Below are 20,585 nucleotides of genomic sequence, written 5' to 3' on the forward strand. Positions count from 1 at the left end.
CAGGCCACTAAATTTTTGCAAGTTCTTCTGAGTGTTCTGTCTTACAAAACACTTTGGTAGTTCCTACTTCATACCTTAGGGTCTTGATCAAAATATCTATTGTTAACACTGCGACATAAAAATGATTCAATAAAATTCACTAAATGAATAATTTCAGTGAGAGAAATCATAAGAGTTGTGAAGACATTAAAAACACCTTTGATAAAATTCAATATCTATTTAAATATTTTTAACAAAGTAGGATTGAATGGATAATTTCCTAACTTGATAAAATATATTTATCTCAACCCTCAAACCAGCACAATAATTAATGTGTCTTTTAGTGTGGTGATGTCCATTATCACCACTATTACTTAACATATTACTTAACATATAACATCAGTCTCAACAATTAGAAGAGAGAAAGATGTAAAAGTGAAAAGCAAAAGATAACATGATTATTTTTCTCAACAAATGGTATAATATGATACCCGGACAATCCAAAGAATCAAATCTAAGAAAATCAATAATGTTTCTGGGGGTCATTCTATAGAAAAATAATAACCAAAATCAGTGATCTTTTTATGTAGTTACATAAAAACCAGTTGAAAATATAATTGAGAAAAAGATGAAATAACAGGAAAAGTACAATATTTAGAAATAATCTTGCAAGAAATATGAAAGATATGCACAAAGAAAGCTCTAATGTGCTAATCTGATACCCAAAAATATAACCAAAAAAAGAAAAAGCATTTTCTATTATTGAATGAGAAGACATAATATCATAAAAACATAATTTTCTCTAAATCTGAAAATTTAATTTGCTCTCAATAAAAATACTAATAAGTATTTTTTAGAACTAAATAATCTGATTCTAAGTTTTTTTTGTGGAAAAAGAGAGAAGTAATAAATTGCTTATGTTACAGATACTGGAACAGTATAAGTACTATAGAATTTAAAACAGCAACTTCTTTGATAGGCAAATAGATTAATGTAACTAAATACTTAGAGAATCCAGAAAAAGATACAATTTATTAATAAAGGATTTTGGCATCTGATGAAAATCATATTATATTCTAATAGTGAATGGGTGAATTATTCAACGAATGAAGATGAACAGCTAAATGGGTACTAAAACAAATTCAAAGATTTAAATGAAAAAGTGAAAGTATAAATATACTAGAAGAAATCATGAAAGATTTTTAAAAATTGTTCTTGGAGAGAAATAGTTTTTCTAGAGATAATATAAGGCACTTAAGCTATGAAAGAAAAGATGTATAACTTTACATAAAAATAAAAGAAATATGAGAAGATAAAATTGGGAAAAATTAAAACAATTGACAAAGGATGGGTATGTGGATTACATATAGCTTTCCCAAAAATAAGTTTCAGAAAAATACCAATAATCCAACAAATGTGAGATGAGACCATAAAGAAATAGTATATAGAAAGGAAAATACAAATTACTCTTAAATATATAAAAAGAGTCTAAACTTCACAGGCAATGAAAGACAAGAAAATTGAAACTATACTAAGAAAATGTTCATATATAAGATTGTCAGAGATGGGACACCTGGGTGGCTCAATGGTTAAGTGTCTGCCTTTGGCTCAGGCTGTGATCCTGGGGTCCTGGGATTGAGTCCTAAATCAAGCTCCCCACAGGGAGCCTGCCTATGTCTCTGCCTCTCTCTCTGTGTCTCTCATGAATAAATGAATAAAATCATTTCTTTTTTTAAAGAAAGATTATAATATATTGAAAAATTGATCCACTGTTGGTAAAGGTGCAGGGAAATAAGCACTCATAGTTATTGATGAAATGTAAATCGGTATAATTCTGTGGAGGGCAATTTGTAATATCTATCAAAATGAAAAAAATACACATATGTTCTCACCACCAATATTGCTTTTAGAAATTTATCCTAAAGGGCTACTCACACAAGTGCAAAATAATCTATGCATAAGGATATTTACAACTGCAAAAAGGGTGGAAATAAGCTAATTTTCCAACAATAAGGCATTACTTAATTTGATTATGGTATATTCATGTGTCATTTAAAAAAGATGAGGAAGTTTTATATGTGTTATTATATATGTGTTATATATAAAACACATATATGTTTTATATGTGTTATTATAAAATGATCTCTAGAAGTTACTATTATATTATGTAACCGAGTAATATTATGACAAAATAGAAATCTATTGAAAGTGCAAAAAATGCCATGTTATTCATGGTGAATGAGAGACTACTTTTCTCTGTATGACCTTTTGCACACTTTGAATTTTGTAGCTTTTGAATTTTGCAACATGTGATTAACTTTCATCTATTCAAAAGTATTTAGCTTAAATATATTAAAAATAAAGAACACTCATGATGATGTTGATGATAGCTACTATATATTGAATTCCTCAAATAGAGGCTTTTATATATTATCATACATATGTATTTAAAAGATTTATTTATTTATTTGAAAGAGCAAGAGAGCTCTCACACCCACCAGCAGAGGGGATGGGCAGAGGGAGAGAGAGAGAGAGGCTAGCTCCGCTGAGCATGGAGCGGAACGCAGAGTCAAGGCAACCAATCTCACTCTCACAACCCTGAGATCATGACCTCAAGCAAAATCAAGAGTCAGACACTCAACCCACTAAGCTACTCAGATGCCCCATATTATCTTTTACATATTATCATTGCTCACAATGACTATTTAAGACCATATAATCCCCATTTTAAAGATAAGGAAACTGAGGCTCAGAGAGGCTAATTAATGTGCTCAATATTACAGATTAATAGCCCACTTACCATCTGGAAATCAGGTCTAACTTCAAACCCAGAGATATCCAAGGTTTGGCCAAGTTCAACTGAGCATCACATTTAACTAAGTTTAAATAGATGTTAACCATTTCTCTACCTCATTAAGCCACATAGCACAACTTTTTCTTTTTAAGTACCAAGTTTGATATAAATTAGCTAACTTTATTACTATAGTTTGTGATTTTATGTACATAAAATCTTGTTCTTTTGAAAGATCCAATTAAGATTACATAAAGGTTTACAACAGGCCTGTTGTGTAAACGGTTCAACATTCCAACAACAAACTAGATAAACATTTTGCCAATCACTAATTAAAAAGCTGGCTCTAAGTACAATAACCTGGAGTCAGTTTGCATTCACATTTCTATTAAAGGCTAATGAATACACAGCTAAACTAATTTAGTCAAATTGTTCCTTCATTGTGTTCAAAGTTAAAACTAACAATTCAGCTTTAGCCCTGAGTCTTTTAAATTATTTTTTCCTCCCCTATTGAGTAAAAGTCTAATTAAAAGCTTTTAGTCTTTCACATTGTGCAGGCTGCTAAGTGATATTGTTTAGTCTGCAGGGATTCAATTATTACTTGGCTTTAAAATATACATTTCTACAAGGATTTTTTTAACCTACTTTGCCTGGAAGGTTTTGTGTTCTAAAATTTAATTTGATAACAAGATTACTAAATTGCAAGACAAAGAAAAATTATCTTTGGTGTGAGATTTTATGTGTATTTGCATTTGGTGTGCAATTTTAACTCAGCCCTAAGACTTAATGACTTACTCTTGTTTCCAGTCAGGTGGCATGGAGATGTAAAAAGTATCCAAAATATTATTTAGTAAGGGTGAGTTTAACTCTGCATGTTCATAAATAGGACTGCTTGTATAATTTGCAGGGCCTGATGCAAAATGGCAATGTGGGGTCTCTTGTACAAAAGCTAAGAATTTCAATATGGCCACAGCAGAGCTGTAAACCAAGCACCTGGCCCACCTGACCATGAGTCGTATGCAGCTGCCCAGGCTGCGTGCTTGTGAACCCAGCCCTGTTCACAAGGATCAAGTAGAGCAATCTCACATTATGTCATTATTATTTTTAAAATTAAAATGACTCTCCAGTTCCCATTCTGCTAGACTGACAGACAAGTTCCCATTTTTACAACTTCCCGAGGCCTCACAAACACTGCAGGCTCCTCCTGGACTTTAGTCTGCTCTGGTTGCCACCAAAATGCTCCAAGGTTGAGGCCACTATTTCACTTCTGTTGCTGAAGATACTAGAATGCTGGTCTGGAACTTAATGCCTCACATTCAACTTTTCTAGCTACACTAAATTTCTAATCCAAAGCAATACGTTTTGAAAGTAAACAGGGTCCATACTGACCTAACCGGCCTGAAATGGGCCTGCCCAGGCGAACTGGGATGCACAGTCATCATCATGCAGCCACTTAGTCCTCTAGTCTCCAGCCTCTGGGTGCCACGAAGGACTGGGATGGAATGCTTCCCCTTAGCAGAACCTGCACACTTCCAGCCTCTCCATGCGCTTGGGGAAACTCTCCTCTCTGCAACCTGATGTGTAAAACCCTGGTGTATAGAAGACAATCAATTCAAGTTAGTTTGAACTGCTTATTACTTTTTCCCCTTTCTTCTTCTAATGAAGTGGTCAAAGATAGTCTCTCATTTTGGTTCTTCTAGTTATTTAATTTCCCAGACAGAGAATTGGCTATAGGTAGCCAGAATATTTAAATACTATGAAACAATAGTAAACAACAAAAACCAAAAGTGCTAGTATTATTGTATGAAATTTTTTGTTATTTTTTTCACATAATGAAATATGAACTTAAAAACAAACTAAAAAATGTGAAAATATTTTTGAAGGACATGTTTCTTAAAGAAACATTTCCATTTCCCCGTTTTCTAAAAAAAACTATGTACATTGTCTACAATAAATTTGTTCTTTTGTTATGCAGGGTTATCATATTTTTGAATAGAGCCGTTAAAAACATATGCTCTGAAGCTAATGGCCTGGATTGGAATCTTTGCTTAGCTGTGAGACCTTGGATAAATCACTTAAATTCTCTGTGTCTCAGGGTCCTCATCTATAAAATGGGGATACTAACAGTTTCCACATCATAGTGCTATGGTGAGCATTGCATGCTAATATATATTTAAAGTAATGTAAACAGTATTAGTCAATATGTGTGAATAACTAATTAAAATATTATACTTGGTAAAATAACTCCGGTGCCTCCAATAAATGATCCCATTTTGAGTTCCTAGGACTACTTTAAAATAAAAACCATATGTCAGTGCTTCAAAGACCAGATACCTCTTGTACTATCCTACATGTGTCCATCTCCTTTCCCCACACCTCTTCTGGCATTTTCTAATCAGGTGTTCCCAATTTTTTTAGAGTTGTGCTAACATAAGAAGAGGTCAAAGTAAAACAGAGGCGTTATCCTAATAGTAAAGTGGGTACATTTTATTACCTGGCTGTTCTTGACCTTAATTTGAGTTGATTGAAATGTTTTGTTTTTTTGCTTCACTTCAATGCTTGATCATGCTCTCAGTAATTGAGAGCGTTAATAATGGGCCACTAGTTGAGTAGGCATCACAATATCTCACAAGTTTATTGTGAAGATGATGTTTGCAAGCTAATATTATTGGATGTAGGACTCTAAGGAATATTAAACTTACATGTAATATTTAACACAATCATGAAAATTCTAATGGAATTTTTCACAGAAATAGAAAAAAATTCCTAATTTTTGTATGGAATCATAAGACTGAATATCCAAAGCCATCTTGAGGAAGAGGAACAAACCTAGAGGCATCACAATTCTTGACTTTAAACCACAATACAAAGTTGTAATAATCAAAACAGTATGGTATTGGCATAAAAAAAGATACATAGATCAGTGGAACAATATAGAAATCCCAAATTTAAACCCTTTCATATATCCTCAATTGATTTCTGACAAAAGTGCCAACAATTTACAATGGGGAAAGGAAAGTCTCTTTAGTGGATAGTGTTGGGAAGATTGGACAGCCATCTTCTGTGAAGAAGTAAAAGACCAGTCTTTTGGTTATCTTGCACCATACACAAAAATTAACTCAAATAGATGAAAGACTCAAATATAAGACCTGAAACCATAAAAGTCCTAGAAGAAAACATGGAGGGTATGCAATCTAACATGGTCTGGGCAATGATTTTTTTTTTTTTTTTTGCATTCAATACAAAAAGCAAAGGCCTTACAATGCACAAATATCCAAGTGGGATTACATCAAACTGAAAAACTTCTGCATAGCAAAGGAAACTATCAACCAAATGAAAAGCAAACTTTGGAATGGCAGAAAATTTTAGCAAGCCACACATCTAATAAGGGTTGATATCTAGATCATATAGGGGACTTGTCCAATTTAATAACAGGAAAATAACCCAATTTTTAAAAGGCCAAGGACCTGAATAGACATTTTTTTTGAAGAAGATATATGGCCAACAGGTACATGACAAGGTGCTCAGCATCACTAATAATCAGGGAAATCCACAATGAGATATTACCTCACATTTGTTAGGATGTCTATTTTTAAAAGTAAGAGATAACAAACGCTGGAGAGAATGTAGAGAAAAGAGAAGCTTTATATAAGTGTGTATGAAAACTGCCACAACAGCCACTGTGGAATACAGTGTTGAGGTTCTTTAAGAAATTAAAAATGAAACTAGTATATGATCTGGCAATCCAACTTCTGGGTATATATCCAAAGGAAATAATACCAGGATCTCAAAGAGATAACTGTTCCTCTGTGTTCATAGTGACATTATTCACAGTATCCAAGGCTTGAAAACAAGTGTCTGTCAGATGAATGGATAAAGAAAATGTGGTATAGATGGAATATTATTTACCCTTTAAAAAGAAAAAATACTGTTAACTATAACATGGATGATCCCAGAGGCCATTATGCTAAGTGAAATAAATCAGGCAGAGAAAGACCAAAAAATCCTGCATTATGGTATCACTTACATGTGGAGTCTTCCAAAAAAAAAAAGGTGAATTTGTAGAAACAGAGAGTAGAAATGTGGCTGCCAATTTTCAACTGTAAGATGAATAAGTTCTGAGGATCTAATGTGTAACATGGTGACTGCAGGTGATAACACTGTATTGTATAACTAAAATTTGCTAAGACAGTAGAACTTAAAAAAAAAGATCAACATGTGAGGCGATGGATGCGTTAATTAGCTCAAAGGAGGGGATCCTTTCACAATAAATATACATATGAAAATCATCACATTGTACCTTTTAAATATCTCATATTTTTATTTGTTAGTTATACTTCAATAAAGCCAGGAGTGGGGGGAACTGATTTCTCTACCACAATTCCTGAATCCAGTTTTCAGTACTTATGCTTTTTGTTTTGTTTTTTAGTACTTATGCTTCATCTGAGGAGAGGGCTACAATCTCCTATGTAAAAAGGCTGTGACAAGAGTAAGAGATCATCCAGCTTCAGGAAGCTGAGCACTGAAACACTGAGGGTTGAGGCAGATATTCTAACTGGTTTCACTGTGTCTTCTTGCTGGGAAAAAAAGAGTTCTTAAGGCTAGAATAAAAATCTTTAAAAATATGTTCATGGTCTAGACGTGACCCAAGTAATGAATTTTATTATGAATATTTGTTACTTATTTGATCGTCCTATTTTTCATGAGATGGAACGTTTAAAAGATTTTTCCCCCATGTGAACAGATTCTCCTGACCCTACTTGACATCATTCAAATATAAACTAAAGCTGTATCTTAGAAATTGCCAAGTCAGAGAAATCAGGATAATTGGAAATTCTGTGAAATAACTTAATTTGCTTCCCCTTGACCCTCTCCATTTCTCTATTCAGTTTCCTTGACCCAGCCTTTCTTCCTCTTATTCAATCTCTTATTCAATTTTTCTCAAAAATCCAAATGATACAAAGAAATCCAGACATTCTTAATTTATAACATGCATACATTTACCATCTTATTCAGCACAGTTTATATTAGCATAATGGATTCTGTGAAGACCCTGTCACCCCTTCCCACTCAGATGGCTGCAGAAAACTCACCCCCCAGCCTGAGAGAAGCCCTCTCCCCTGGAGTTGGCAGGTCCTCAGAAAACTTCTACAACTTTGCTTTTGACATCACATTAATCACTCACATTTTTCATTTAAAACTCGTAATGATAGTAATTAGATAAAAATGACTTTATTGTAATAGTTTCCCTATCATTGTCAATGGTACCTTTTTTTTTTATTTTGTAGCTTTATTGAGATATAGCTGACATACTGTATAAGTTTAAGACGTGCATGTTGGTTTGATAAACTTCTATATTGCAAAATGATTGTTACTACCATAGCATCAGCTAACATCTCCAACGTGTCATATAGTTACTTTTTTTTTTTGCCCATGAGACTCTAAGAGATTTAGTTCTCTTAGCAAATTTCAATATATAGTAAAGAATTATGAGCTATAATCATCATGCTATACAATAGAGCCTCAGGAGGTGTTCATCTTGTAACTGGAAATTTGTACCCTTTGACCAACAACTCTGTGTTCCCCCACCCCTCAACCAACAGTAGTAACCCCCATTCTACTTTCTGTTTCTGTGAATTCAGTATTTTTAGATTCCACATATAAGTGATATCGTACAGTCTTTGTCTTTCTCTGGTTTATCTTCCTTAGCCTAATGCCTTCAAGGTTCATCCATGTTGTCATAAATAGTAGGATTTCCTTCCCTCTCATGGCTGAATCCATTATATATTACATTGCAATATAATATAATAATGTGATATATCACAATTACATCTTCTTTATCCATTCATCTGCTGAGGGACACTTAGGTTGTTCAATATCTTGGCTATTGTGAATAATGCTGAATTGAACATGGAAGTGAAAGTATTTTTTCAAGATCTTGTTTTTATTTCCTCTGGATATACATGCAGAAATGGGATGGAAGAATCATACCGAAGTTCTTTTAAATTTTTTGAGGAACCTCCATTCTGTTTCACATTTTAGAAGAAAGGCTTTTAAACTTTCACCAGTAAGAATGATTCTGTCTGTATCAATTTACATTCCCACCAACAGTGCACAAGGGTTCCCTTTTTGCTACATCCTTGCCAACACTTGTTAGCTCTTGTCTTTTTGATGGTAGCCATTCTAACAGATGCGAGGTGAAATCTCACCATGGTTTTGGTTTGCATTTCCCTGATAATGAGTGATGTTAAGCACCTTTACATGTATCTTTTGGTCATCTAAATAACCATAAGGAAAAATGTCAATTTTCTTTTTTACTCTTTTTTTTTAATATTTTTCTTTTTCTTTTTTATTTTTTATTTTTATTTTTTTTATTTTTTTTATTTTTTTTATTTTTTTTATTGGTGTTCAATTTACTAACATACAGAATAACACCCAGTGCCCGTCACCCATTCACTCCCACCCCCCGCCCTCCTCCCCTTCCACCACCCCTAGTTCGTTTCCCAGAGTTAGCAGTCTTTACGTTCTGTCTCCCTTTCTGATATTTCCCACACATTTCTTCCCCCTTCCCTTATATTCCCTTTCACTATTATTTATATTCCCCACATGAATGAGAACATATAATGTTTGTCCTTCTTCGACTGGCTTACTTCACTCAGCATAATACCCTCCAGTTCCATCCACGTGGAAGCAAATGGTGGGTATTTGTCATTTCTAATAGCTGAGGAATATTCCATTGTATACATAAACCACATCTTCTTTATCCATTCATCTTTCGTTGGACACCGAGGCTCCTTCCACAGCTTGGCTATCGTGGCCATTGCTGCTATAAACATCGGGGTGCAGGTGTCCCGGCGTTTCATTGCATTTGTATCTTTGGGGTAAATCCCCAACAGTGCAATTGCTGGGTCGTAGGGCAGGTATATTTTTAACTGTTTGAGGAACCTCCACACAGTTTTCCAGAGTGGCTGCACCAGTTCACATTCCCACCAACAGTGTAAGAGGGTTCCCTTTTCTCCGCATCCTCTCCAACATTTGTTGTTTCCTGCCTTGTTAATTTTCCCCATTCTCACTGGTGTGAGGTGGTATCTCATTGTGGTTTTGATTTGTATTTCCCTGATGGCAAGTGATGCAAAGCATTTTCTCATGTGTGGAATCAGAAAAGACCCCGAATAGCCAGGGGAATTTTAAAAAAGAAAACCATATCTGGGGGCATCACAATGCCAGATTTCAGGTTGTACTACAAAGCTGTGGTCATCAAGACAGTGTGGTACTGGCACAAAAACAGACACATAGATCAGTGGAACAGAATAGAGAATCCAGAAGTGGACCCTGAACTTTATGGGCAACTAATATTCGATAAAGGAGGAAAGACTATCCATTGGAAGAAAGACAGTCTCTTCAATAAATGGTGCTGGGAAAATTGGACGTCCACATGCAGAAGAATGAAACTAGACCACTCTCTTTCACCATACACAAAGATAAACTCAAAATGGATGAAAGATCTAAATGTGAGACAAGATTCCATCAAAATCCTAGAGAAGAACACAGGCAACACCCTTTTTGAACTCGGCCATAGTAACTTCTTGCAAGATACATCCACGAAGGCAAAAGAAACAAAAGCAAAAATGAACTATTGGGACTTCATCAAGATAAGAAGCTTTTGCACAGCAAAGGATACAGTCAACAAAACTCAAAGACAACCTACAGAATGGGAGAAGATATTTGCAAATGACATATCAGATAAAGGGCTAGTTTCCAAGATCTATAAAGAACTTCTTAAACTCAACACCAAAGAAACAAACAATCCAATCATGAAATGGGCAAAAGACATGAACAGAAATCTCACAGAGGAAGACATAGACATGTCAATGGTACCTTAACTAAATTTTCACAGAAAAGGAGAAACCGAGAAGCCTGCAATTTACGTTTACGGGAACTTTTTTTTTTTTTTTTTTTTTTTTTTTTTTGCACAACCTTAGTTTCAGCTTCAATGAGATGCACATTCAGATGGAAAACTTTAGGGAATAGTTAATGGCCAAAATGAATTTCCCTTAATATCCCCACTGAATTGTCAACTTGCTAGCATAGGACTATCTCAATAACAGCTAAATTAGAAGTGCAATTGAATGAGATGTCAGTACAGAAGTACAAACTGATGAAACTTTCTATTTAAACTCAATTTTCAATAGTCTGCTAAGTCCTTAAGTCTTCAGAGCTATCAGTTTGGTAAAAAAAAAATAAAAATAGATCATATCCATGATTGTGTAGCTCATTCTCATTTGTATCACGTCAGTCCCTTAAGAGAACTTTGTTTTAAACAGTCACTTTCTGCTTTCATACCTGGTGTTCTCTGGCTTTTTCCTTAATTGCCTTCTCAAAGTGCATTCCTGACTGGGAGAAGTCATGGCACCATTTGGGGATCTGAGATATTTTAGAATCCACAGTAATGATGTCAGAGGGGAAGGCTTCATGGATATAAGCAGGTTTTTCCAGAATTTCTTTCTTTCTCTCCCTTTCTCTCTCTCTCTCTCTCTCTCTCTCTCTCTCTCTCTCTCTCAGTTAGTTCGCAATCTGGAGGGGCCTAGAAAATTTCTATCAGCTCACTGAGGGTCCAGTGAAATTAATGAGGTAATGAGGTTCTGGTTCCAGCCAGAGGCAAAGCTGACACCACAGCCTAGACCTCTACCACTCTCCTCATTTAGCCACCTGTCAGGTGACTAATTGTTCATTTTATATCTCTACCTCTGAATTTTAGCTTTTCTTATTGGTCCTTCTCTATGCTTTTGTTTTTTTTTCTTCTTTAACCCATTGAGGCTGATTATTTCTTATTTCACTTAAATTCATATTACTGTTTTTCTTCATGTTTTTCTCTTTCAAGACATTTTGGCCCTTCCATTTCAAAATACCTGCCGAGGGAATGAGTGAATGGAATGAAATGACATCAGAATAGCTGTGGTAGTGCAGTGTCTAGGAATATGTATATAATGCTCTTTTTGGCTGGTATTTTCTTGGATGGTGCTCAGTTTTACACTGTGTGAAGGGTAAACTGTGAGACTAGAGAATACAAGCTTGTCTTTAGCACTGCTTAAAGGAAAAGTCTTTTCACTGGGGCTCATTATCCCATAGCCTACTTTACTTAAAGGTATTTTTTAGTTTGAATTCAGTCCCTTGTTTTTTCTGTTAACGGCTAATGTGCATTTGACCTACATTTTCCCTTTAACATTATTTAATATTTTCTTTTATTAAACTAAAAGCTGTTTTCAAGTTGAGCAAAATCACAAGTTGCTCCTATAAGCCACAAAATTAGTGGCTTTAAACAACACAAATTTATTACCTCCCAGTGGATATAAGTCAGATGACCTGAGTGGGTTCAAGTTGGAAAGAATGCCATTTTAACAATACTGAATCTTCTATTCCATGAACACAGAATATATCTCCATTTGTTTAAACTTTCTTGGTTTCTTTCACCAGTTATGTAGTTTTCTGCATATAAATCCTGCACATATTTTCCTTTTCGATCTATACAGAAGTATTTAATCTTTTTGATGTTAATGTGAATGGCATTGTTTTAAATTTAAAGTTCTAATTATTGGGGCACCTGGGTGGCTCAGTCAATTGAGCATCCACTCTTCATTTTGGCTCAGGTCATGATCTCAGGGTCATAGGATGGAGCCCCACCTCAGACTCTGGTCAGCTCTGAATCTGAGATTCTCTCTCCCTCTCCCTCACTCTCTTCTCCCACTCTGCCCTTGCCCCTGCTCATTCAGCTCTCTTGCTCTCTCTCAAATCAATCAATCAATAAAATCTTTAAAAATTATTATTCTTTGCTATAGAGGAAAGCAATTGACTTTTATGTATTTACCTTGTATCATGTGACAATAAAATTGCTTGTTAATTTCCAGAGGTTTTTTGTTGATTCTTTGGAATTTTCTACATAGACAATCATGCCATCTACAAAGATAGTTTTCGTCTTTCTAGTCTTTAGACATTTTATTTTTCTTGCCTTATTTCACCATTTATGACTTATAGTCTAATATCAAATAGAAGTAGTGAAAGGGGACATTTTTGCTTTTTTCCTAATCTCAGAGAGAAAACATTCAGTTCCTCACAATTAGTTATGATGTTAGCTTTAGGTATTTTTGGTAGATATTCTATATCAAGTTGAGGAAATTATGCTTTATTCCTAGTTTGCTGAGAGTTTTTAATCACAAATAGTTTTGGATTTTGTCAAATGCTTTTTCTATAGCAATTGTTATGATCATGTGATTTTTCCTGCTTAGCCTGTTGATATAGTAAATACATTAATTGATTTTCTAATGTTGAACCAGCCTGAATAAATCCTACCTGGTTTTTGTTATAATTGATGATTGGATTTTAATAGTGTTGAGGATTTTTGTATCTTTGCTCATAAGAGATACTTGGCTATAGTTATTTTTTTTCTGGTAATGCTTCTGGCTTTTTTGTTTTGGTTTTACATTAATAATTTTTATTGTGACAAAATGTGTATAACATAATATTGATCATATTAACCACTAAAGTGTGCATTTCAGTGAAATTAAATACATTCATAATACTTTATAACAATCACCAGTATCTATAAAAACTTTTGATCATCCCTGAAAAAAATTTCTGTACTCATTAAGCAATAGTTCTCCCCTTCTTTCTCTGTCTAGCCCCTGGCAACCTCTATTGTACTCTGTCTCTGTAAGTTTGTCTGTTCTTGGTACTTCATCTGTACTGTCATTTTATGTACAATATTTGTTCTCTTCTGGCTAACTTTCTAGGCATGATGTTTTCATAGTCCATACATGTAATAGAATATATCCCAAAGTCATTCTTTATGGCTGAATAATAATTTCACTATTCAATATTTCATTATATAGTGTATATTATATGAGCACATTTTGTTTCCCATTATCTGTTGATGGACACTTGAGTTGTTTGCACATTTTGCCTATTTTGAACAATTCTGCTATAAGTATTTATGTACAAATATCTGTACAAGATCCTTATTTCAGTTCTTTTGGGTGTATATCTAGGAATAGCATTGCTAAGCCATATGGTAGTTCTATCTACCTTTTGAAAAATCACTATTTTTTACAGTGGCTGCATGATTTTATATCCTCACCAACAATGCACAAAGGCTCTAATTTCTCTATATGCTCATCAACATTTTTATTTTCTGTTTGTTTAATAATAACCATCCTAAAGATATGAAATGAGATCTGATTGTAGTTACAATTTGTATTACCCTAATAACTAGTGATTTTGAGTATCTTTTCATGTACTTATTGGCCATTTGCTTTGAAAAATGTCTATTCAAGTTCTTTGCTCATTTTTTTTTAATTTTTTTAAATTTATTTATGATAGTCACAGAGAGAGAGAGAGAGAGAGAGAGAGAGGCAGAGACATAGGCAGAGGGAGAAGCAGGCTCCATGCACTGGGAGCCCGATGTGGGATTCGATCCCAGGTTTCCAGGATTGCGCCCTGGGCCAAAGGCAGGCGCCAAACCGCTGCACCACCCAGGGATCCCTCTTTGCTCATTTTTAAATTGAATTGCTTATTGTTGTTGTTGTTTAAGACTTATTTATATATTCTGGATATAAATCCCCTATTAGATATAGAATTTGCAAATACTTTCTCCTGTTCAGCAAATTGTCTTTTCTTTTCTTGGTAGTATTCTTTGATACACAAAAATTATTAATTTTGGTGAAATAGTTTATATATATTTTTTCTTTTGTTGCATATACTTTTGATGTTATATCCTTAAAGTCATTGCCAAATCTGTCACTGAAGATTTCCTCCAGTATATATGGATAAAAATATAGTGGTCATATATTCATTAATAGAATCAAGCATTTGGAACTGGAAATATCAGTGATATACTAAAATTCCTTCACCTTGAGAAAAAGGTAATTTTGACATATGATCTTCCAAAAAAGTTGTTTTCTTTAGTGTGTTTACCATCTCTTTGTGGTCTCTTATATTTGGATTTCTTCCTCTTATTTTCTACTTAGCCTATCAGACTATTGGCTCTACTCTATAAATTCATTCAAAATAAATAGTATTATTTTGCATATTTTATAGCCTTATGATATGATGTCATATGTGTGATATTCAAATCTATAACACTTCATGTTTCTGTAGCTTACCTATTATGTAAACTTGGTATGTCACTTAGGTCTCAGTTTACCATTTAGAAACTTAATATTTTCTTCATGTTAAAAATGAAAGAATAGGTATCTTGGCTATTAAAGACTAAGTTCTACTTACAAAGATGAAACTAAAGATATATGTATCAATATGTAGATTAATTAATGGACTGTTCTCCAAAACAGATAGTTTCAATTCATTGGTAGATCTCATCAGCCTATGAGAGATCTCTAAACTTAGTATCAAATATCTACCATAGATTCTCTTGTCTCTCTGACTCATGAAAGAAATATTTGCATTTTAAAAATATATGACTTTCCCCTTGAATGAGAATTCGAATTCTTTGTTTCATAGCTAATTTTTCAATCAACAGGAAACATTTAATTATCTTTCTAAATATTCAATACAATTATTCAAACTGCAATACAAATTGAAGAAGGTGAAAACACTGAACATTTACAATCGAGGAAATATGATGAATTAGGTGAGAAAAGTTCATGTATTAAGTGAGGAAATGTAATAAAATATCAATATTCAATTTCTCTCCATTGATTAGATATTAATGATAGGAAATTTTAATAAAACTTTTATTTATTTTTGTAATTAGCAAATCATTCACCTGAAAGATGAGGTAGTATATTTTTTCTTAAATAACAATAACTTGAAAAGTGGTGCCTTTGGTTTGTTTTACAATCTGTATGTCTTATCTTAAGCCTGGAACACTATTCTATGTAATGAATAATCAGTTATGGTCAGACATGTCAAAATATAGCTGAAGGCTGGAAGAGAGTATTCTCTGGAGTGAGACTAAAATGTGCACTTCATGGTGGACTTTGGGACCTGAGTTTTTAAGGAAAGGGACACAAGCAAAAGTCTAATTGAACTTTGGAACAGATCAAATTATTGGTATCAATTAGAAACTAGCTATCAAAGTAAAGTGTGAAAGCAAGGAATCGTAGTCAGAAATAAATCTGTACTTGGGACAGTAGGGCCAAAGGTATGGACAGGGTTAGGGATAGATTCTGAAGTTAGAATACACTGAATGAAGTAAGGCTGGAAATCTTGATAGGCCAATCAAGATTTGATAGGCATAGGAAATGTTAATAATCCAAAAGCACAAAGATTTTAACCTAAATTTTCTAAAAGTTTTATACTTTGATAAAGCCATTCCTGAGTTGTTAAACTTTTAAGAGACTGGGGGAAGAATTACATCTCAAAGGGACAGAGAGATAATTTTCAATTATAAGCTATATAAAGTAAATTCTTTAAGTAAGGGATACAGGAGACTAAGGCCCAATCCTCATCACAAGTAACCCTGCTTAATCCTCATCACTTATTTAACCCACTTCTCACCCAGCTCCCCTCTGGTAACCATCTTAACTGGCCTCATAGTGTTGCTTATTCCAGCCTATGGACCGAGAAGCAGTTGGTGACTCTCTTGATTTTTTCCTTTGTCTTAGCTAAGTACTGGGTGGAATGCTGAATACTGATCCTTGTACTTGAGTCATTTCCCCATATTCAGAGTATTTAATATTTAAGGGTAACTGAATTTTATTTTCATCAAGTCCTAAAAAATGCATATATTAGATTCATTGTGTCATCTGTTCCCAGGTATGTTTTCTTATCACATTTAACAGAATTTAGTTATATCTATTTGAATGTTCATCTTGGGAAAAAAATAAAAGGATAGTGCTTGACTGCATGAAGCTTGTCTACAGTTTAGGAAGGCTGAGGGAAATTGAGACCACCTTGGTAATAATTCCAACTCTTTTTCTTTTGGTTACAGGTCCCTTCAGATTCTGTATTTCTTTTTGAGTCATGTTGATAGTTTGTGTCTTTCTAAGAATTTGTCCATCTTATCGAAGTTATCTAAATTTTGGAATACAATTATTCATTTTATTGCCTCATCATTCTTTTCATTTCCTGATTTATTTTAGGAAATAAGATAAATCTGGTCCCTATTTCTCTCAAAGCACAAGTTGATGATTTTTAATGACTGATTTAATGGTTTGTTTTATTCGTGTTTCTCCTTCATTTTGATTCAGTTTTAGTAAGTTCTTTTTCTAGCAAACTATTTTGTTCACAGTCTCACATTTATTTAAGTCATTAATAGTATTGTTTATACTTAAATTTTTTCTTTATTTGTAGTTCTGACACTTTTATCATTGTTAATATTATCTTTTCTTGATAAATTCTGTCATAAATTTGTCCATTTCCTTAGACTTTTCAAAAAAGCTGTATTTTGGCTCCATCAATTCTATTTTATCTTTATTTTCTATTTTATAGCATTTAGCATCATATTTATTTCATTTTTTATATGTTCTTTGAATTAGTCTATTGTTATTTTTCTAACTTTAAATGCTTAACTCAATAATTTTCATTCTAACTTGTTTTTCTAAGTAATTAGGTGATTACTAACCCTCTCAGGAACACTAGACTCCACACTATGATTTTGCTGTCTTGTAAGTTCATTATCATATTTTTCAGATATCATCAATTTCCAGTACAATTTCTTTCTTTTTTTGCTCATAAATTATGTAAGGCTGTTGTTACTTTTTAATTTACAGTATCTTTCTCATCCGATACTTGCTGTTCACTCATTCTTCCAAGTTCATTCCTCCTGGGAGTTTCTCCTTCCTACAGAATTAGATATCCTAACTCTTCTGTACCCATCAGTCTCCTGGTCACCAATGTGATTTCTCTGGTTTAAGTAGTTTTGCACAGATATTAAGACCTGCATCTATGTGCAAATACTTTCATCTTCCACTGTGCCTCAGTGCTTGACTTCCTCTACTCATTCCAATCTTTTTGGTTACTGGTTTCCATTATTCCTGTTCTTATTCTGCATGTTCTCTTATGGGCATAAAGTTATTCTTTTGACTGCCTTAAATCTCACTCCCACTCTTCTTTTTCCCTTTGCACAAATGAACAATCCTAGGATGCCCTACCAACAGGTAGGAGATAGGTTTGTCAGAGGTCAGCTGTTATCAACTTTCCAGGAATTTTCCAGTTCTGTGGATTTCTCTTTTAACATCTCTTATCTTCTTTCTAAGTTTTTGTTTAAATTCCAGTTAGTTAACATACAATGTAATATTAGTTTCAGGTGTACAATTTAGTGATTCACCACTTACATACAAAACCCAGTGCTCATCACAAGTACACTTCTTAATCCCCATCACCTATTTAACCCATCTTCCCACCCAGCTCCCCTCTGGTAACCATCTCAACTGGCCTCATAGTGTTGTTTATTCCAGTCTATGGAATGAGAAGCAGTGGTGCCTCTCTTGATTTTTTCCTTTGTCTTAGCTAAGTACTGAGTGGAATGCTGCTGAATATTGATCCCTGTTCTTGAGTCCTTCTCCCATCTTCAGAGTATTTAATATTTAAGAGTAACTGAGGTTTATTTTCAAGTCCTAAAAAATGCATATATTAGATTCATTGTGTCATCTGTTCCCAGGTATGTTTTCTTATCACATTTAACAGAATTTAGTTATATCTATTTGAATGATAATCTCGGGGAAAAAAAATAAAAGGCTAGTCCTTGATTCCTTTACTCCAGCAAGCTTGAGTAATTCTGCTGCCAAAAGCTTTTAAATTTTACTCCTAATTACAGACCATATGCTGAAAAATCACTCTCACAGAGCAAGATCTGTGAGACCCTCCTTTGGTTCAGTACCAACCTATTGGGTTTTCCTCCAGACTTCCTCATCAACAGAGAAGGTATTGATTGCCATGTGCTTATGGTTACCCAAGGCACTACCTTGGCAAGAGAGCTGAAGCCAATTCTGGGTCATAATTCAGTTCTATCTACCTCAAATTAAATTGACTCCATCTAGGAGTTTATTTTCAATGGCCTGCAAACAAAGCAACAGAAAGTGCATCCACATCTTTGCTACTGAGACTTAATGTGAGATATACAGTGAAACTATAGTTATTTGGTAGGTCACCCATTATTGCTACTTGGTATATAGAATTTGGCACTACTGTGCAGGTTGTGAGTAGATTATGGTCAGCCACATGCCTATTCCTTGTTAGCAACAGCTACACTTAACACAGAGGTCCTAATCTGTGAGTAGAATACAGGTTTTCACTTTCAGTCAGATAGGTTCACAGAAGCTTTTGGCCTTTATTCCATATTCTTTGTCTTGGTATAGCTCAATCTCTAAACCCTCAAAATCAGGACTTGGGTGAATAAGGAATTACAGAGCATGGTCAGTAAAGGCTAAGGTGAAGCTCACACTAGACTATTTTCATGTTCTTACAATCTGTTTAGTGTCCACTCAGAGCTCTAGGAAAACATGGGAAGCTGGGGGTGAGTTGAGCTGGGAATTTAATCATCAAATGAGTTTCTCCTGATTTTCCTGGCTTTCCTCAAAATAGAGTTAGATTATTAAGAGTTCAGTAGTCTGGGTACAGTTTTTCTTTAAATATTTTATATATTTATTTGAGAGAGAGAGCAAAGTCAGGGGTAGTGGAGGGGAGAAGCAGACTCCCCACTGAGTAGGGAGCCCAATGCAGGGCTCAATCCTAGGATCCTGAGATCATTACCTGAGCCAAAGGCAGATGCTTAACTGACTTAGCCATCCAGGAAACCCCCCAGGGAACAGCTCTTCCAGAGCTAAGGTTACTGCTCAGCCTCCAATAATTTTTATTTCTTTATAATTGGCAGGGCACTGCCAAATGGTGTTAGCTGGTAACTTTCCAGCACTGATGCTCATTCTGTACTTGAACACTCTGTGCCCAACATATTTGAAAAAAGTTGGGAATAAGTTGGAACTGGTGATTTCAAATCTATCCTTCTAAAATTCTTCAGTAGTTTAAGAACTGGTTATTCATGTTTTTTTCTAAGTCCTGCAGAAAATAATTATTTTATCTAATTAAAGCAATACTTCTGGCTAGTTGGTATCTCTAATTACCTTTTTTGCTAATCAATGAAAAGTGGCAGTTGTCCCTGAAATACCTTGGACTTTATTTTAAATTGATAGAATCCCACAGATCACAGGACATAAATTCTTTGTGCTTGCTTGAAAAGCATGAGTATTTTCCTAATTATTCTGGAGAGGAAAGAGAGGGAGACTGGTGAAGATAATGGAAAGGGAGAAAGATTGTGTGTGTGAGAGAGAGAGATGTGAGGGAGAGGGCAGACAAAGAAATTGGATTCCAGGAAACTGGAGAAAAGAACAAAAGTAGGAAAGTCCCAAGATGGGTGATTTTTAGTTCCTAAGAGTGCCCCAGGTAGGGGGCAAAGACCTCAGAAGTCTGCATAGTGATCTAAGTTTGCAGGGCTCTGAGCACAGGAACTCACTGCTTCTACATCTGACAAACAAAGCTGTCAGATCTGAATGGGCCACACTCCCTGGGAAAAAGAGGTTTCAAAGATCAGCCAGGTTCAGTCCCTGGAGAGGACTGTGGGAAGCCCTGGTATGATGTAAGTTGCTGGAAACTTTGCGTATCTCTGTTTGTTGGGGGTGGGGGGGGGGGGGGAGGGAGAGGGGGTAACAACAACAACAAACAAAGAGTAGAAACACTAGTGAAAATTTAGTTAATTTAAAGAAAAAAAAAAAAGAAGACAAAGGTCCCAATTCTTGCATCCTTGAGATTTTCGTCCAGATTCCTATCTGCTAAGGAATGGCAAAATTTATGTACTAGAAATGAGCAC

At 34.5% G+C, this 20,585-nt stretch overlaps 1 protein-coding gene across 1 annotated transcript in view; it reads left to right on the plus strand.

The window, feature by feature from the left end:
* The window catches only part of GRIK2 (glutamate ionotropic receptor kainate type subunit 2), a 1,061,838-nt gene that overhangs the window by 344,690 nt on the left and 696,563 nt on the right, over positions 1-20,585 (plus strand). The gene's annotated exons all lie outside the window — the stretch shown is intronic.

This window comes from Canis lupus, chromosome 12 (assembly GCF_011100685.1).
Source record: "Canis lupus familiaris isolate Mischka breed German Shepherd chromosome 12, alternate assembly UU_Cfam_GSD_1.0, whole genome shotgun sequence".
In the NCBI taxonomy this organism is placed as follows: domain Eukaryota; kingdom Metazoa; phylum Chordata; class Mammalia; order Carnivora; family Canidae; genus Canis; species Canis lupus.